The sequence below is a fragment of the Furipterus horrens genome, unplaced genomic scaffold (assembly GCF_987537825.1).
Source record: "Furipterus horrens unplaced genomic scaffold, mFurHor1.1.pri manual_scaffold_4, whole genome shotgun sequence".
NCBI lineage: Eukaryota > Metazoa > Chordata > Mammalia > Chiroptera > Furipteridae > Furipterus > Furipterus horrens.
Genome location: NW_028327174.1, coordinates 86,498,988 through 86,518,663, shown reverse-complemented (window position 1 = coordinate 86,518,663; position 19,676 = coordinate 86,498,988). Strand labels below are relative to the sequence as shown.

Below are 19,676 nucleotides of genomic sequence, written 5' to 3'. Positions count from 1 at the left end.
ATCACCAAGCCATTATTATATGAAATGTCAAAGGGACTTACTTAAGAAAAAGATCAAAATTCTGAACACTAAAATGACAACAAACACAACTATCAACAACTCAATCTAAAAAATAAAAGCAAAATCCAGCTAAGCAAACCAGACTAAAAACAGAATCATAGGTACAGGGATCAATTGTAGGGTTATCAGCTGGGAGGGGGGAGGGGGAGAAATGGGGAAATGGTACAGGGATTAAGAAGCATAATCGGTTGGTACAAAATAGACAGGAGGAAGTTAAGAATAATATAGGAAAGGGTGAAGCCAAGAACTTATATGCACGACTGATGGACATAAACTAAGGGAGGCGGGACTGCTGGAGGGAAGGGGGGTACTGAGCGGAGGGGAGCAAAGGGGGAAAAAATTGGAACTACTGTAACAACTTAATAAAATATACTTAAAAAATATAGAAAGTAACTACAGAAGCATTAATTTCTAAATTGAAGATTAACATTGTGTGTTAATGAAACCACAGATTTTTATATATCTTCTATAAATTGAAAGAGACTTATTAGTATTTGGGTTTCTGTTAAGCCATTCTAGAGATAAATTGAATAATTAGTAATAAACACATACAACTTACATTCAAATGGAAATATATACATATTTAAAGTTAATTCCTTTTACCTTACACATATAGAAAATAATTACTTCTAAGAAAAATGAAGCATTTTTTGAATTGAAAGAAATATTATGTTTATTTTACAATAAGCTAATGAAATGGTGAGATATTGGGTTTAATTCACAGTAGCTATTTGTCAATTTTTTAAAACTGAAACCACGTCTAACAGGTGGGATTGGTGAAAAGTAGTTCCTGGATCTCATGTTAATTTAAAGAAGGTTAGTTAGGAGGTTCCTTGCAGGATGACTGGGCCTGCCATCTCCAAGGGTGCCTACCAGGAGCAGTCCCCTGAGGACATGGTTAAAGTCTGTGTTCCTCCTGCTTCCCCTTCCCTAAACATTCTGTTCTCCCAAGCCGACTAGAACCCCCAGCTCTAGTCCCTTTACCTGAGCAATGGTGCCCGTTCCTCAAGGCCCTACATGCCATAAATATGCACGCAACCCTCGGCTGGTTTCCAAAGATGGTGGAAAAGTGAGGGGAGGCTGTGCTTGCTTGCTTCTGAGACCTGTCTGTGGTTTGGGCTAATTGTGGACAGAACATCTCAGTTAACATCTGTATTCTGGCAGGAGTTGAGCCTTGGTGTTGCTGGATCAGAGAAAACCATCTGGGAGTGACCTGTCTGGTGAGGATAGTGGAGGAGAAAGGGACAAGACAGGATTCCTGGCTGGCTTGGCTCCCTGAGCTGCGGCTGGCAGTGAGCAAAGATTTTTTAGTTACCGTATGTTTCCCCTGAGAGGAGTCGGGAGGAGAGTGAGACACTGCCTGCTGGCAGAGCCAGAAGTGGGCCAGGTGGCATCTGGCTCTCTGGGAGGCAACAAACAGCATACTTTTGTGTGTACGTGTGTGAATGTGTTTTTCTTTTTCCTTTTTCTCTTTTGATTGTTTTTTGTGGACAGGGGAGGAGAGGCTAAGGGTGGGATGAGATTCTTGAGGAATGCAGGTACAAAAACGCACTCACCCACTCCCCAACCCTGCCCCTGGGTCTTACGAGCAGGCATACAGAAGTGCCCTGGTCTGCCCACCCAAAAACACAACCAACCTGCCTGCCAGCACGCAGGGGTGCCTCCAGCCCGCACAAACACGCATGCAACAAACCCGTTTACCGGCACACCCAGGCGCCCCCCCCCCCCACACACACCAAAAGGCGTGCAACCAACCTGTCTGCTGGTGCACATAGGCACCCTTGTCCAGGAGAACAGGTGCACAACCAGTCCACCCACTGCTGGCCCCATGCAGGTGCACAGAAGAGCCTTGGACCCGCCCACCCCAGTGCCCAACCGGTCAACCCACCCCTGGTCTATGCAAGGGAGTGCACTCATCCCTGGCTGAGGCCAAAGGAGGGTGAAGTGAACTAGAGGCACTTTGTGAAAAGTTTTGGGTGCTGGCTCTGGAGAAAGAGCTGGGAGACAGCGGACTAGATCCCAGTACAGAATCATCCCCAGTGCTACAGGGAAAACACTTAAGCAGACTACTCCACTCCAAGTGGCATCAGCTGGAGGCAGCAGCTCAACAACTGTATACGAGAAGGTCACACCACAAAGGCAGAAAATGAAAGCAGATCAATCTAAGAAGCAGAAACAAATGAGACCAGCCACCCAAAATGGGAAGGCGGAATAACACCCCACCAAAAAAGAATAACACCCCACCAAAAGGAAAGGAGGAATTCCCAGAAGGAAGGCTAGATGAAATAGGGGCAAGCAACCTATCAGACATGGAATTCAAAACAACAGTAATGAGGAAGCCCAACGAACTCAACAAACTCAAAGAAAACTACAACAAACTCCAGGGGAACTACAAAAAACTCCAGGGAAACTACAAAGAACTCCACAGAACCTACAAGGAACTTATGGAGAACTACAGCAGCATAAAAAGGGACATAAAAACTATCAATAAGAACCAGGAAGAAATGAAGAATACAATTTCTGAACTGAAGAACACAGTAGAAGCAATCAAAGGCAGGCTAAATAAAGAAGAGGGTCAGATCAGTGAGTTAGAGGACAATGTAGAAAAAAATTCCCAGACAATGCAACAAAATGAAAAAATACTAAAAAAGAATGAAGAAGGTTTAAGAGAACTGGAGGACAAGAAACTAAACAAGGACTTCCGGCCAAGATGGAGACTTAGATGGACACGCTCGGTCTCCCTCTACAACTAGAGAGGAATACAACTACTTCAAAACAAAAGATAACTAGAAATTCCAGAAAATAAAACTACACAGAAGCCCAACGTACAAAGTTATAGACCAGCAGCGCTCTTTGGGCAGGTAAGAGCAAAAGTGGGTGGTGCTGTTTGCGGTAGCATCTGGGACAGTGGCAGGGAGAGCAATCTCAGCTGCAGTCTAACCCCGGCAGCTCATGAAACCAACGCTCAGAAAATCAGCCACTACATCACCTCCAACAGTGAGACCCAGAGGGCGGGAGGACGGATCACAGTCTCCTAGCGGAATAACTGCAGGAATCCATCTTGGACCCCCGCCCCCACACAAAGCGCCACAGCGCTGTGAAATAGGTTGCGGATCTCCGCTGGTTGCGCCACAGCGCTGTGAAATAGGTTGCGGATCTCCGCTGGTCGCTGGGCAGTGACAACAAAGCGCCACAGCGCAGCGAAAAAGGTTGCGGATCACCGCCGGTTGCTGGGTAGTGATCACAAAGGGCCACAGTGCAGTGAAAAAGGTTGCAGATCGCCACTGGCCACTGGGTTGTAACGAGTACACAGGCACTGCCCCTATAGCTGGCCCAAGAAAACAAAACGCATCTGTCAAAATGAGGAAGACAACTATAGAAATCCTGGTGGCGCAGCTCACGAGGCAACAGATGAAGAATCTGACAGATGAACAAATAAGAAACCCGTCAGAGGCTCATTTCAGGGCCATTGTTATCAGGTGGCTTACAGAATTAACAAAAGATCTGGAAAAAGATGAGAAAGAATTGAAAAACACTCATACTGAAAGGAACAAAACCACATACGAGACAGATGGTGAGGAAATAAAATCGAGAGTTCAAATCAACAAACCAGACCATAGAGAAGGAGCAAACAGTCAACCAGTGCAGAGAGAGGAAACAGAAAGCAAAGAAAATGAAGAGAGGATCAGAAGCCTCTGGGACAGCTATAAGAGACCCAATATAAGAATCATTGGTTTACCAGAGGGCGAAGAAGATGAACTAAAAGTTGAAAAATTAAGTGAAAATATAATAAAGCAGAACTTCCCAAACTTGGGGAAGGAAATAGACGTACAGGTCCAGGAAGCACAGAGAGTTCCAAAAAAACTGGGCCCAGGGAGAACCACTCCAAGACACATTATAATCAAAATGTCAAAAGTTAAAAGATAGAGAATCTTAAAAGCAGCAAGAGAGAAGAAAAGAATCATGTACAAAGGGGTCCCAATTAGACTATCAGCTGACTTCTCAAGGGAGACCCTGCAGGCAAGAAGGAGTTGGCAAGAAATATTCAAAGTAATGAAAATCCAAAACCTACAGCCATGAATACTCTATCCAGCAAAACTGTCATTCAGAATAGAAGGGCAGAGAAAGTGTTTCCAGGACAAAATAAAACTGAAAGAGTACATCAGATCCAAACCACTATTGTATGAGATGTTAAAGAGACTGGTTTAGAAAAAGGAGGATCAAAACTATGAACAGTAAAATGAAAACTGCATCACAAGAAACAACAACAGAAGCTAGGGAATTGAAACAAAGGCAAACTAAATAGGCAACAAGAGTGGAAAAAGAACTATAGGTATGGGGAGCATATTGGGGGGAGGTCAGTGGGGAGGGGGAAGGGGGAGAGGGAGGGAGATGGTATAGGAATTAAGAAGCATAGTAAGAGGGAATGGAATAGACAAGAGAGAGGTTGAGAAGAACTATGCACAAACAATGGACATGGACTAAAAGGGGGGGACAACTGGAGGGAGGGGGCCACCGGGTGGAGGGGAGCAGAGGGAAGGGAAATTGGGACAAATGTAACACTATAATAAATAAAATACATTAAAAAAAACGAAACAATATTCATATCACAGGGATACGGGAAGGAGAAGAAGAGGAGAATGGAATAGAAAATCTGAGAAAGTAATGACAGAAAATTTTCCTAACTTGATGAGAGAAAAATTCATGCAAGTCCAGGAAGCATAGAGGGTCCCAACGAAGATGAACCCAAAAAGGCCCACTCCAAGGTACATCATAATTAAAATGGCAACATTCAAGGACAAAGAGAGAATCCAAAAAGCAGCAACAGAAAAACAGCAAATAACATACAAGGGAGCTCCGATAAGGCTATCAACTGATTTATCAACAGAAACACTACAAGCAAGAAGGGCATGGCAAAAAATATTTCAAACAATGAAAAACAAAGGCTTACAACCAAGACTACTCTACCAGCAAGGCTCCCTTTCAAAATGAAAGGTGAAATAAGGAGTTTCCCAGACAAAGGAAGACTAAAAGAATACATCTTCACTAAACCAGCATTGCAAGACATTCCCTTTTCTTAAAGGGAATGCGTTAAGAAAAAGAAGAAAAAGAGAGAGGGAGAGGAACACATGTACAAAGGAAAAATGAATAAATACCTGTCAATAATAACCTTAAATGTAAGTGGAATAAATGCTCCAACCAAAAGCCATAGGGTAGCAAAATGGATACGAAAATATGACCCACATATATGCTGTATACAAGAGACACACCTCAAAATAAAAGATTTACACAGACTGAAAGTGAAGGGATGGAAAAAAGTATTCCAAGCAAATGGACATGAAAAAAAAGCTGGGGTAGCAATACTTATATCAGACAAAACAGTTTTCCGAACAAGGCCATAAAAAGAGACAAAGAAGGACATTCCATAATACTTAAGGGAACAGTTCATCAAGAAGATATAGGAACTTCCAGCCAAGATGGAAGCCTAGAATGACACACTCCATCTCCCTCCACACCTAAGAAGGAGTAAATCTACCGCAAAACCAGAAATAACCAGAACTTCCAGAAAATAAAGCTACGTGGAAGTCCAACGTAAGAAGTTATAAATAAGTGGTGCTCGTCCAGACAGGTTGGAGGGACAAAGCTGGGGCGGAGACATCAAGCTGTGCTGGTGGAGGTGGCTACAGTGATAGCAACAGGACAGCAGTAAGCACAGACACTTGTATTTAAAAAGAGGCAGGAAACACCTGCAGAGCACTCCTGGCTGCAGACCAGACCAATCAACTAGCAATTCCAATGCTGGGGAAGGCAGACCCCCATTGCCTCGGACTGTGAAGACCAGAGTGGGTGGGGATGGAGGAAGAAGCTCCCAGTCTCTCAGCAGAGAGTAAACGGCAAGAATCCATCTTGGACCCCTGGCCCCACAAACAAAACTCCACCGCATGGTGAGAAGGGTCACCCAGTAGTGTCGAGTGCATGGGGTTCCACCCGCTATAGTGTAGGAGGTGTGACAGCCCCACGCAGGAAGCAAAGGTAAACAAAAAACTGTCAGGATGGCAGCGATCATGATAGAGATCCCAGTCATGCAGCTGACCAGACAGCAAATATCTGATCTAAAAGATCAATAGATAGGAAATGTTTCTGAGGCACAGTTCAGAGCTTTGGTTATATAAATGCTTACAGACCTGACAGTAGATCTTAAACAAGATGGGGAAAAAATAAATGCTAGTCCTGCTGAAATGAATAAAAACACATATGAAACAAGTGGTGAGGGAAAGAAAACTAGGGATCAAATTGACAAATTGGAACATAGGAGAGCAAGAGTCAACCAGTGCAGAAAGAGGAAATGAAAAGTGATGAAAATGAGGAGAGGCTCAGAAACCTATGGGACAGCTATAAGGGGGCCAACATCTGAATCACAGGGTTCCCAGAAGGTGAAGAAGAAGAACTAGAAATTGAAAAATTATGTGAAAAAATAATGAAGCAGAACTTCCCTAACTTGGGTAAGAAAATAGACTTATAGGTCCAGGAAGCACAGAGAGTTCCAAAAAAACTGGACCCAGGGAGAGCCACACCAAGACACATTACAATCAAAATGTCAAAAATTATGTCCCCCTGGGTCTGTCATAGTGCCCCATGCCAGAGCAAAGTGGCCTTGAACGATTGCCCAGCCTCAGCCTGTAGGCTGCCTGCGCTGAAGCATGTCACACAGCGGCAAAAAAAAAAAAAAAAAAAAAGAAGTCAAAAAATAAAAATAAAGAGAGAATCTTAAAAGCAGCAAGAGAGAATAAGAGAATTACATGCAAAGGGGTCCCAATAAGATTATCAGCTGATTTCTCAAAAGAAACTCTGCAGGCAAGAAGAAACTGGCAAAAAGTATTCAGGTATTGAAAAGCCAAAATCTTCAACCACGATTACTCTATCTAGCGAAGCTGTCATTCAGAATAGAAGGGCAGAGAAAATGTTTCCAGGACAAAGTAAAACTGAAGGAGTTCATGAGATCCAAACCACTGTTATATGAAATGTTAAGGGAACTTGTTTAGAAGAAGGAAGATCAAAACTATGAATATTAAAATGAAAACTCTATCACAACAACTAACAACAGAAGCTAGGGAATCAAAACAAAGGCAAACTAAGTAGGCAATGAGAGTGGAAAAAGAATTATAGGTATGGGGAACATATAGGGGGTGGCCAATGGGGAGGGAGAGGAGGGGAAAGGGAGGGAGATAGTACAGGAATTAAGAAGCATAGTAGGAGAAAGTGGAGTAGATAGGAATATGTTGAGAAGAACTATATGCACAACCAATGGGCATGGACTAAGGGGGGGGACAACTGGAGGAAGGGGAGGTCATTGGGTGGAGGAGAACAAAGGGAAAAGAAATTGGGTCAACTATAACAGCATAATCAATAAAGCATATATATTTTTAAAAAGATGTTATAACCCTGGTAAACATATATGCACCCAACATAGGAGCACCCAAATATATAAGAAAAATCTTGGAAGACTACAAGAAGGATATCAGCAGCAACACACTCATAGTAGGGGACTTTAACAACCCAATTGTCAACAATGGACAGGTCTTCGAAGCAAAGAAACAGCAAGGATACTGAGGCATTGAACAATACTCTAGATCAAATGGACTTAGTTGATATATATATAGAACTTTTCACCCCAAAGAAGTAAAATATACCTTCTTTTCAAGTGCACATGGAATATTTTCAAAGATAGACCACATGGTAGGACACAAAACAAGCCTCTAAAAATTGAAGAAAATTGAAATTATATTAGCATCTTCTCAGATCACAATGCATTGAAACTAGAAATCAACCTCAAGGAAAAACCTCAAAGACATTCAAACTCATGGAGAATGAATAACATGTTATTAAGTAATGAATGGGTTAAGAATGACATCAAGGATGAAATCAAGAAGTTTCTGGAAACAAATGATAATGAACACACTATAGTAAAAGGAGTCCTGAGAGGAAAATTCATAGTAATACAGACCTACCAGAAAAGGATAGAAGAATCTCAAATAAAAAATCTAACTCTATAGCTACAAGAACTAGAACAACACAAACAAACCGCAGCACAAGTAGAAGGAAGGAAATCATCAAGATCAGAACAGAATTAAATGACATAGAGACTAAACAAAGAATTCTTAAGATCAACAAAAGTAGGAGCTGGTTTTTTTTTTTTTTAAAGATAAACAAAATCAACAAGCCTTTAGCCAGGCTCATCAAGAAAAAAAGAGAGAAGACCCAAATAAACAAAATCAGAAACAAAAGAGGAGAAATCACAACCAATAATACAGAAATACAAGGTATTGTAAGACATTACTACAAACAGGGTCTGCTGCATGGGCAACAGCAGACCCTCCATATCACCCTGCCCAGGCTCTGTAGCTTCAGCTTCACTGGAGAGGACACTCCAGCGTCATCGCAAGATGTCGATTCAACACGGGAGGAGACAGATACCGTGTCACTCCCGAGTTGGACTGCACAACCATTCTCGGCGGTGCAGATAGACTCTTAAGAAGCTACACCATCGTCTCTCGAGACGGACGGCTGCCGACGACGACTACAAACAACTGTATGGCAATAAACTTGACATCCTAAATAAAATGGACAAATTTCTAGAAACATAATCTTCCAAAATTTAATAAAAAAGAAGTAGAAAGCCTGAACAGACTGATAACAATGAGTGAAATTGAAGCAGTAATCAAACGACTCCTGGCACACAAAAGCCCTGGACCGGATGGCTACACAAGCAAATTTTACAAATCATTTATGGAAGAACTAATGCCCACCTTTCTCAAACTAGTCCAAAAAATCCAAAAAGAGGGAAGACTCCCAAACTCTTTCTATGAAGCCAGTATTACCCTAATTCCAAAACAAGGTCAAGACACAACAAAGAAAGAAAACTACAGGCCAATATCGCTGATGAACAGATGCTAAAATCCTCAACAAAATATTGGCAAACCGGATACAGCAACACATTAAAAAGATCATACACCACAATCAAGTGGGATTCATCCCAGGGATGCAAGGATGGTTTAAAATTCAAAAATCATTAAACGTAATACATCACATAAACAAATCGAAAGACAAAAACCACATGATCATATCAGTAGATGTTGAAAAAGCATTTGATAAAGTACAACACCCATTTATGATGAAAACTCTCAGCAAAATGGGAATAGAGGAGCATACCTCAACATAATAAAGGCCATATATATGAGAAACCTGGAGCCAACATCATACTCAATAGACAAAAACTGAAAGCATTCCCTCAGGAACAAGACAAGAATGTCCATTCTCTCTACTCTTACTCAACATACTGTTGAGAGTTCTAGCCATAGCAATCAGACAAGAAAAAGAAATAAACTGGAAAAGAGGAAGTAAATTTGATATTATTTGCAGATGACAGAATAGTGTACATAGGAAACCCTGTAGACTCCACTAAAAAACTACTCGATATAATAAGTGAATCTGGCAAAATAGTAGGGTACAAAGTCAATATTCAGAAATCAAAGACATTTCTGTATACCAAGAATAAAAAATCAGAGATAGAAACTGGAAAAAAATCCTATTTACTATAGCAACAAGAAAAATAAAGTACCTAGGAATAAATTTCACCCAAGAGATAAAAGACCTGTACTCGGAAAACTACATAACACTGAAGAAAGAAATTAAGGAAGACAGAAATAAATGGAAGCATATACCATGTTCATGGATGGGAAGAATCAACATCATTAAAATGTCCATACTACCCAAAGCAATTTATAGACTTAATGCAATCCCTATTAAAATATCGTGACATATTTCTCAGACCTAGAAGAAATACTTAAAAAATTTATATGGAACCAAAAAAGACCCCGAATAGCCACAGCAATCTTGAAACAGAAGAACACAGTAGGAGGAATCACAAGACCTGACATCAAACTATACCACAAAGCCACTGTAATCAAAATAGCCTGGTACTGGCCTAAGAACAGACATATAGATCAATGGAATAGAATAGAGAGCCCAGAAATAAACCCTGGTCTATCTGGTCAACTCGTCGTCGTCGTCGTCGGCAGCCGTCCGTCTCGAGAGACGATGGTGTAGCTTCTTAAGAGTCTATCTGCACCGCCGAGAATGGTTGTGCAGTCCAACTCGGGAGTGACATGGTATCTGTCTCCTCCCGTGTTGAATCGACATCTTGTGATGACACTGGAGTGTCCTCTCCAGTGAAGCTGAAGCTACAAAGCCTGGGCAGGGTGATATGGAGGGTCTGCTGTTGCCCATGCAGCAGACCCCCCCTCTCTTCGCAGCTGAAGGATCCAAGGGAAAGACGGAGTCAATACAGCTTGGCTTCAGGTGCGCCGCAGGAGTTGCCGGTGTTGACTACAACGTCAAACCGCCTTAGGGACTCCGGCTCCGGATTTTCTGTCGGGGTTTACTCCCTTAGCCTATCCCCTGAAGAGGTATGCCGCAAGGCAGCGGAGGTTTTTTGGAATCAGAGTTTTCCTTCTCTGATGTGCCCTGACTGGAAGATCGAACCAGCGACACTTAGCTCGCAGGCCGACGCTCAATCCACTGAGCCAAACCAGCCAGGGTAGGTCAAAAGATACACACAGATTAAAAGTAAAAAGGTGGAAAAAGATATTAATGAAAATGGAAAATAAAAAAAAAAGCAGTACTTCTATCTGACAAAATAGATTTAAAAACCAAGGCTACAGTAAGAGACAAAGGAGGACACTACTTAATGATAAAAGGAACAATACAGCAAGAGGACAGAACCCTAATAAAACATTTACACATCCCACATAGGAGCACCTAAATATGTGAAGCAAATCTTGATAGACTAAAGGGAGAGATTAACAGAAATACAGTCATAGTTGGGGATTTTACCACACCATTGACTTCAATGGCTAGATCTTCCTGGCAGAAAATTAATGAGGAGACAGCAGCCTTAAAACAACACCCTAGATCAAATGGATTTAATTGATATCTTCAGAGCATTTCACCCCAAAGCAGCACAATATACATACGTTACAAGTGCACATGGAACATTTTCTAGGATAGACCACATGTTAGGACATAAAACAAGGTGATGAAAAGCAAGTTTATGCTAAAAACTCTCAATAAATTTAGGAAGGCCGATATTGTATCAAGCATCTTTCTGACGATAATGCTATGTAACTAGAAATCAATCACAAGAACAACACTGAAAAACACACAAAGACATGGAAGCTGAGTAACATGTTATTAAACAATGAATGAATGGGTCGATGAGATTAAGTAAGGAATCAAAATATACCTTGAAACAAATGAAAATGAGGACACAACAATCCAAAATTTGTGGGACACTGGGAAAGCAATCATGGCATTACAGGCATATCCCCCCCAAAAAGGAAAAAGGACAATAAACAAAGCCCAAAGTGAGCAGAAGGAAGGAAATAATAAAGATCAAAGCAAAAATAAATGAAATAAGAGTCTAAAAAAAAATTATGCCAAGAGTTGGTTCTTTGAAAAGATAAACAAGACTGACAAACCTTTAACCAGACTCATCAAGAAAAAGAGAAAGGACCCAAATAAATAAAATCAGAAGTGAAAGAGGACAACTGACACCAAAGAAATATAAAGGATTGTAAGAAAATACTATGAACAATTATATGCCAACAAAATGGACAGTCTGGACTAAATGGATAAATTCCTAGAAAACATACAGTCTTCCAAAGATAAGTCAGGGAGAATCAGAGAATCTGAATAGACAGATTACACCTAATGAAATTGAAGCAGTAATAAAAACTCTCAACAAATATCCTGGACCAGATGGCTTCACAGGTGAATTTTACCAAACATTCTGAAAAGAACTAGCACCTCAAACTATTTTATAAAATTCAAGAGAAGCAAAGGCTCCCAAACTCATTTTAGGAGGTCAGCATTAATCCTAAGTCAAAAACCAGATAGACATTAAAAGAAAATTATAGGCCAATATCCCTGATGAACATAAGATGCTAAAATCCTCAATAAAAATATTAGCATACTCAATACAGCAATGCATCAAAAAGATCATACACCATGAACAAGGGGGATTTATTCTGGGAATGCAAGCTGGTACAATATATGCAAATCAATAAATGTAACTCACCACATAAAATGAAGGATAAATGATCATATCAATAGAAAAAGCATTTGATAAAATCCAGTACCCATTTATCTGGTCAACTAATATTCGACAAAGGGGGAAGGAACATAAAATGGAGTGAGAGAAGCCTCTTCAACAAATGGTACTGGGAGAACTGGACAGGGACGTGCGAAAAAATGAAACTAGACCACCAACTTACACCACACATGAGAATAAAGTCAATATGGAGCAAAGACTTAAATGTAAGACATGTCACCATAAAAGTCCCTATGGAAAACACAGGCAGGAAAATTTCAGATATCCCACATAGCAATATTTTCACTGATAATTTCCTAAGGCAAGAGAAATAAAGAACAGAATAAACAAATCGGACTACATCAAACTAAAGAATTTCTGCTCAGCAAAAGAAAACATCAGCAAGATGAAAAGGAAACCAACTATATGAGAAAACATATTTGCCATGATACCTCAGAGAAGGGATTGATCTCCAAAATAGATAAAGAAGTTACACGTCTCAACACCAAGAAGAGAGCCCAATTAAAAAATGGGTAAAGGACCTGTACAAACACTTCTCCAAGGAGGATATACAGAGGGTCCATAGGCATATGAAAGAATGCTCAACATCACTAGCCATAAGAGAGATGCAAATAAAAACCACAATGAGATACCACATCACACCAGTGAGAATGGCCATCATCAACAAATCAACAAACAAGTGCTGGCGAGGATGTGGAGAAATGGGAACCCTAGTGCACTGCTGGTGGAAATGCAGACTGGTGCAGCCACTATGGAAAACAGTATGGAATTTCCTCAAAACACTAAAAATGGAACTGCCTTTTGAACCAGCAATTCCACTGCTAGGACTAAACCTGAAGAATCCTGAAACCCCAATTTAAAGAACCTATGCACCCCTATGTTCATAGCAGCGCTATTTACAATAGTCAAGTTCTGGAAACAGCCTAGGTGCCCATCTGTAGATAAGTGGATTAAAAAACTGTGGTACATTTACACAATGGAATACTATGCAGAAGAAAGAAAGAACTAACTCCTGCCATTTGCAATAACATAGATGGAACTAGAGAGAATTATGCTTAGCGAAATAAACCAGGCAATGAAAGAAAAATACCATATGATTTCATCTAATACAGGAGACTAATGAATAACACAAACAAATGAACAAAACTGAACCAGAGGCATGTAAACAAGGAACAGAGTGACAGTTATCAGTGGGGAGGGGAGGAGGGAGAGAAAGTGGGTAAGAAGGATAAGGGTTTAGTAAAGGAACTGGTAAAAATAACCCACGGACATGGACAACAGGGTGGGGATTGACTATGGTAGAAGGGGTGGGCTGAATTAGGGGAAAGAATGGGGGAAAAAAGTGAGACTATAATAGAAAAATAAAAATAAATTTTAAAAAATATGCACACAACCCTCAATTAGGACAAATGCCCATTGCCTCCTAAATGGTCATATATCAGATGTGCCACGTCTCCAGTCTAAGCCTCCCCTTGTTCCCATCTTGGCAGGTGGCTGCTGTGTCCAGCTGGCTGCTACTCTTAATTTCTCCCCACTTCAGCGATATCCCTTTGGACATCAGCATCACATCATCACTTCCCTTACATACAGCTGAAGTCTATTCTCATTCTGCATTTCCAATGCCACTGGGGCCCATGTCCATCAGTAGAGTCCTGACTCTTCTCCCCACTTCTGTTCCTCTGTGCCTCTACACTCTTCTCTACACTGTAGCTTGAGTGACCTTTTTTAAAAAGTATTATTTATTTATTTATTTTAAAGATTTTATTTATAGAGAGGGGGGAAGGGAGGGAGAAAGAGAGGGAGAGAACCATCAATGATGTGCGAGAGAAACATTGCTCCCCGACCAGGGACCTGGCCTGCAACCCAGGCATGTACCCCAACCAGGAATTGAACCAGCAACTATTTGGTTTGCAGGTCAGTACCCAATCTACTGAGACACACCAGCCAGGGAACCTTTTTTAAAAATTATTACTTATTTATTTTTATCCCATTTCAAATTGTTACAGAGCGAGGTCCCCAAGGAAATGGGAGGGGCTTTAACCATCAAATAGTGATGAAAAGCTTATGGGGCCTACATAAAATCCTACAAGTGGCTGCAATTAGTCATCCTGCCCACTGCATCACAGGACTCTGGCAGGAATTTAAAAATAAGGCAGCAGGCATTTTGGCTAGGAGAGTACCATGGTGCTTTGACAGGGAAGGGAAAACTCCATGCAGTTTACAAGGAGGCTGGAAACTCTACGTGGTTCTGCATTAAGAGCTGGAGAGCACCACAACATAGGCAAAACCTCCCCAATCAGACTCGAATGATTGGGAGCTGCTGGTAAAACTGAACTATGTCTGGGAAATAGGAAAAATGTATTTCTGACTTCTTTCTCTAAAACTAGCCTGGTTTGGTAGGGGGAGGCAGAACTATGTGTTTGTGGGTGTTTTAAAGAAAATAAGAGTTAATGGCAGAAATCCACCAATAATCTAAATCTGTATAACCTTTAAATAAACAATTATTTTTCTTTTCACCAAACTCTGGTATTGAGAGTTATGCTTCTGGCGGCAGGCAATAGGGCCCCTCATAACTGAAAAGCCTATTACAAAATGACATTCAAATTTCTTATGGTTCAAGGCCTTATCTCTCTCCCCAGCCTCATCCTGTGCACCACTCTCATTCTGCCCTGGTCACACTGGTTTTTTCTTCAGGTTAGCAAAAACCTTAAACTTGGTCCTCAGGACCTTCACACATGCTGTTCCTTCTTGCTGGCACTCTTCCCCCTTACCCCCACCCCACACTTGTACATCCCACCCAGGACCTAGTAGGCACTGCGCAACAAATGAACATATTGGGGGTTCACTTTTATTTTTCCTCATGTGATCTGGTTAAACTAAAGTCCCTTGATTTAACTCTGACTTTCTGTAGTATTAATATTTACTAATTTCATATGTGTTATCTTTTATATTCCAACCGATTTGTACTGACCATGTTTTGTAGATGGGAGAGATGATGATGAATACTGTGAAAGATATTAGACTGCCCTATTTAGATTAACCTATTTTGCTCTTAAACTCTGACAGTTAAAAATGAAAAAAACAAACAAAACACCAAAATTCTTCAATGAATCTTTAACAATTTTTCAGGGCAGTCTCTAAACTGGAGGCCAGCTGCCCTGCTCCACCTTTCCAGATAAAGTGAGTCTTCCAGCCATCAGCCCCTGGCTTAGGGACACAGCCCCAGGTCCTGGGAAACTCTCAGCCTCCCTTTCACAAATTCCAGCCACTCTATCCAGAACCCATGGGTGCAGTTGGGAACCTCCCCTGGGACCCTCAGGCTCTGATCCAGGCCTGGCTATGGCTTCCCCACTGCCCCCAGCAGGCAGCTGTAGTCACACACCTCCCTATTACCATTGGCTGTTCTCTTAACTCTTGTCAGCTTCTCCGGGAGAGCATATTCCATGTGAGGGCTGTGTCTTTTTTATCCTTATGTCCTTAGGCTCTAAGGTTCACAATAAGCATTCAATAAATGCTAGGACAAACAGCAGGCATTCAATAAATGCTTCCTACTAAAAAATCACACATCCGGAACTTCTGGCCAAGATGGAGGCATAGACCAACACGCTCTGTCTCCCTCTACAACTAAGAAGGATTACAACTACCGCAAAAGCAAAAATAATAAGAAGTTCCAGAAAATAAAGCTACACGGAAGACCAATGTATAAGTCATAAACAAGTGGTGCACGTCCGTATGGATAGGAAGTGCGAACCCTCAGCCGAGAAAGATCAAATAGTGCTGGAAGCAGCAGCCGCAGCAGCAAATAGTGGGACCCCGTAAGCAGACGCCTGTATTTGCTGGGAGGAGAGAAGCGCCGGGGAGCTGGCCCCAGCCCCGGCAGCAGACTAGATCCATTGGCTCACGATTCCAACGCTGAGGAACGCAGACCCCATTGGGAGGTGGTTCCCTGTTCCTCAGCAGAGAGTAACAGCAGGAATTCATCTTGGATCCCCACCCCCACGCAAAGCACCACAGTGTGGTGAGAAAGGTCGCCAGGTTGTGACGAGCACACCGGGCTCCACCCAATATAGCGTAGGAGGTGTGACAGCACCCCGCCCAAAAAGGAAAGATAAACAAAACAGTCAGAATGGCAGAATTAATGAATGAAATACCAATCACACAGCTAATGAAAAAAACAAATAAAAGCCTTGATCAATGAACAAATAGTGAATCTTTCTAAGGCTCAGTTCAGAGCTATAGTCATAAGGCAGCTTACAGACCTAACTGCGGGGCTGAATCAAGACAGGGAAGGAATGAAGGCAAGTCCTGCTGAAATGAACAAAAATACATACAAGACAAGTGGTGAGTAAGGGAAAGCCATGGATCAAATAAACAAATCAGAACACAGGGAGGGAACAAACAGTCAACCAGTGCAGAAAGAGAAAACAAAAAGTGAGAAATATGAGGAGAGGCTAAGAAACCTCTAGGACAGCTACAAGAGAACGAACATTTGAATTATAGGATTGCCAGAGGGTGAAGAAGAAGAACTAGAAATTGAAAAAATATGTGAAAAAATAATGAAGCAGAACTTCCCTAACTTGGGGAAGGAAATAGACTTACAGGTCCAGGAAGCACAGAGAGTTCTGGATAGGCTGGACCCAGGGAAAACCACACCAAGACACATTATCATCAAAATGTCAAAAATTAAAGATAGAGAATCTTAAAAGCAGGAAGAGAGAAGAGAATTATGTACAAAGGGGTCCCAATTAGACTATCAGTGGATTTCTCAAAGGAGACTTTACAGGCAAGAAGGGACTGGCAAGAAATATTCAAAGTAATGAAAAGCAAAAACCTACAACTACGATTACTCTATCCAGCGAAGCTGTCATTCAGGATAGAAGGACAGAGAAAGTGTTTCCAAGACAAAGTAAAACTGAAGGAGTTCATCCGATCCAAACCACTGTTACATGAGACGCTAAAGGGACCTGTTTAGAAGAAGGAGGATCAAAACTATGGACATTAAAATGAAAATTGTATCACAACAACCAACAGCAGAAGCTAGGGAATTGAAACAAAGGCAAACTAAGTAGGCAACAAGAGGGGAAAAAGAATTATAGGTGCGGAGAACATATTGGGGGGAGGTCAGTGGGGAGGGGGAAGGGGGAAAAGGGAGGGAGATGGTACAGGAATTAAGAAGCATAGTAGGAGGGAGTGGAGTAGACAGGAAGATGTTGAGAAGAAGTATATGCACAACCAATGGGCATGGACTAAGGGGGGATGACAACTGGAGGGAGGGGGTGAGCAGGGGGGAAAGAAATTGGGACCACTGTAACAACATAATCAATAATTTAAAAAATGCAAAAAAAAAAACTTTTTAAAGTTGGTGAACTTTTGTAGAGCTATTTTAATATTGAAGTTGGAAGAAAATACACAACATCTTCAGCATATACTTCATTATTTCAAGGTTAAAAATGCAAATGAAATGCAAAATAACAAAAAGATTTGTACAGTGTGTGGAGAAGGTGCTGTGACTGATTGAACATGTCAAAAGTGATTTGGGAAGTTTTGTACTGGAGATTTCTCACTGGTTGATGCTCCATGATGGGGTAAACCAGTTGGAAGTTGATAGCGATGAAATTGAGATATTAACTGAGAAAAATCATTGTTATACTATGCAGGAGATAGCCAACATAATCAAAATATTCAAGTCAATAAAGTTATTGGCAAAAATGAAAAATGTGTTTTTTAATTTACAGAAAAAAGTAAACAAACTTTTTGGCCAACCCAATAATTCTTTAGCACCTGTCATGTGGTGCAGAGGAGATCCACTTTATCATCTTGCTGCCACCCACAACATACGTGGAATGTAAGTTCCCTTAATAAACTCTTTGATATAATTCTGGAGTTGTCAGGCTCATTATCTAATCTCTCAGTCCTGGGAAATTTCAAGTAACAATTGGTGAGCCAGCAAGAAGACTCAAGAAATGGGCCTTGGTTCTTCTGAACGAGTAAGAAGAAAGAGGTTAAAAGGGACAAAAAATTGTAGAAGGGTTTGTGGAAAAGGAACCTCTGGAAATAAAGTTTTATGTGGTCAAGGTAAGATTGAAATAAATTTAACTGGTACATTACTTTAAATATCAAAAGTAAGCTGATGTAAAATTAGTTTGGTTCTCTTTTTCTTTATGCTAAAAATTTCCTGTATTATGGATATGCTCCTAGTAAGACATTATGAAAGTTATCTGCCTCAATTATATGTTTTATTAAAATAATTTTCTGTGAAAAAAATAAAAACTCACACATCCATTAAAGCCTATGATTACAGAAGAACCTTCTGACACTATTTGCATATTTATACTCAAAACTGCATCAACTCCGCACCTCCCTAACGGGACTATTGAATCCCTGAAAAGAAAGGCCACGCACTCTGGTGCTGCTCCAACTCCGGTGGCATGTTCCAGCTCTGAGCACACAGACGGGAATTTATAAGTGCTCACTGAACACGGGAAGTAAGTGCACTGAAAGGATCTGCAACATGCACGCATTCGGAGAGAACTTCTCCTTTATGCTAACGCCCTATTTTACAGATCTTCATATTTACCGTCATACTGCAACCCAGAGGGGAAAGGCTGAACACTGGGCAGCGCCCTGTTTTTCTAGAGGTTGAGATTTAACCAGTCACGCCCCCACCCCACCCCCACCCCGCAGGGGTTACTGAACTCATTACCAGGTTTTCGACTTTGGATTTCAACTGATAGTATTTGTTCTATCACACACGGTGTTCCCAGTTACTCACGATATTCCCTGATTATCCACTAAAATCCTGGACTTTTGCGAAAGTTTTCTTTGAAACCCAACTCGCAGAAGACAGACATGCCATTTGGCTTCTTGGAAATGAGAAACATGGAGCGCTGGTGCGACCTGCTCTTTCTGGGAGACCCGGGCCTGAGAGTCGCGCCCCAGACGGTCCCACTGCGTTCAGTCTCCCTGCTCGCATACGGGGCTTACCCCAAGACCACTCAGGACACCCATGGCGCCCACGCACCTGCCAAAGTATCCAGCTGCTGCAGGTGCCTTCGGACTCCGGGGTCTCTGGTTTCGGGTACTTCCGAGCTCCTGACACCCCTCTGGCGCTGGCGCTGACCTCAGCAGAGCAGAGGAAGCCTCGGAGCCCCGCCTCCACCAGGCCGCGCCCCAGCAGGCCGCGCAGTGCCTGGGCCAGGCCTCCCTCCCTGCGCAAGCTGAGTGCTCCCTGGCGCAAGAGGTCGCGGATGCGCAGGACGGCTTTCTCTTTCCCGACGAGTCCCAGGCTTAGGGTTTTTTCAGTTTCATCTTTCTGGCGAGATTTGGCCAATGAGGGGGTGACTCCAAAGTTGGAATTTGATAGAAGTTGGGTGGTGCTGCCATTTAACTGAGAAATGAGGGTGATTCCCAGAAGCTGGAAAGAAGCAAATTTCAGAAAGGTTTGGAG

At 41.8% G+C, this 19,676-nt stretch overlaps 1 protein-coding gene across 4 annotated transcripts in view; it reads right to left on the bottom strand.

The window, feature by feature from the left end:
* The window catches only part of PARP4 (poly(ADP-ribose) polymerase family member 4), a 136,894-nt gene extending 117,503 nt beyond the window's left edge, over positions 1 to 19,391 (bottom strand). For 2 of the 4 annotated variants that reach the window (XM_090273714.1, XM_090273716.1), the window contains exon 1: positions 19,251 to 19,391. The gene's annotated coding sequence lies outside the window, so the exon portion shown is untranslated. The remainder of the gene's footprint in view (positions 1 to 19,250) is intronic. The other 2 variants (XM_090273717.1, XM_090273713.1) reach the window with 2 other exon arrangements.
* Positions 19,392 to 19,676: the final 285 nt, after the last annotated feature.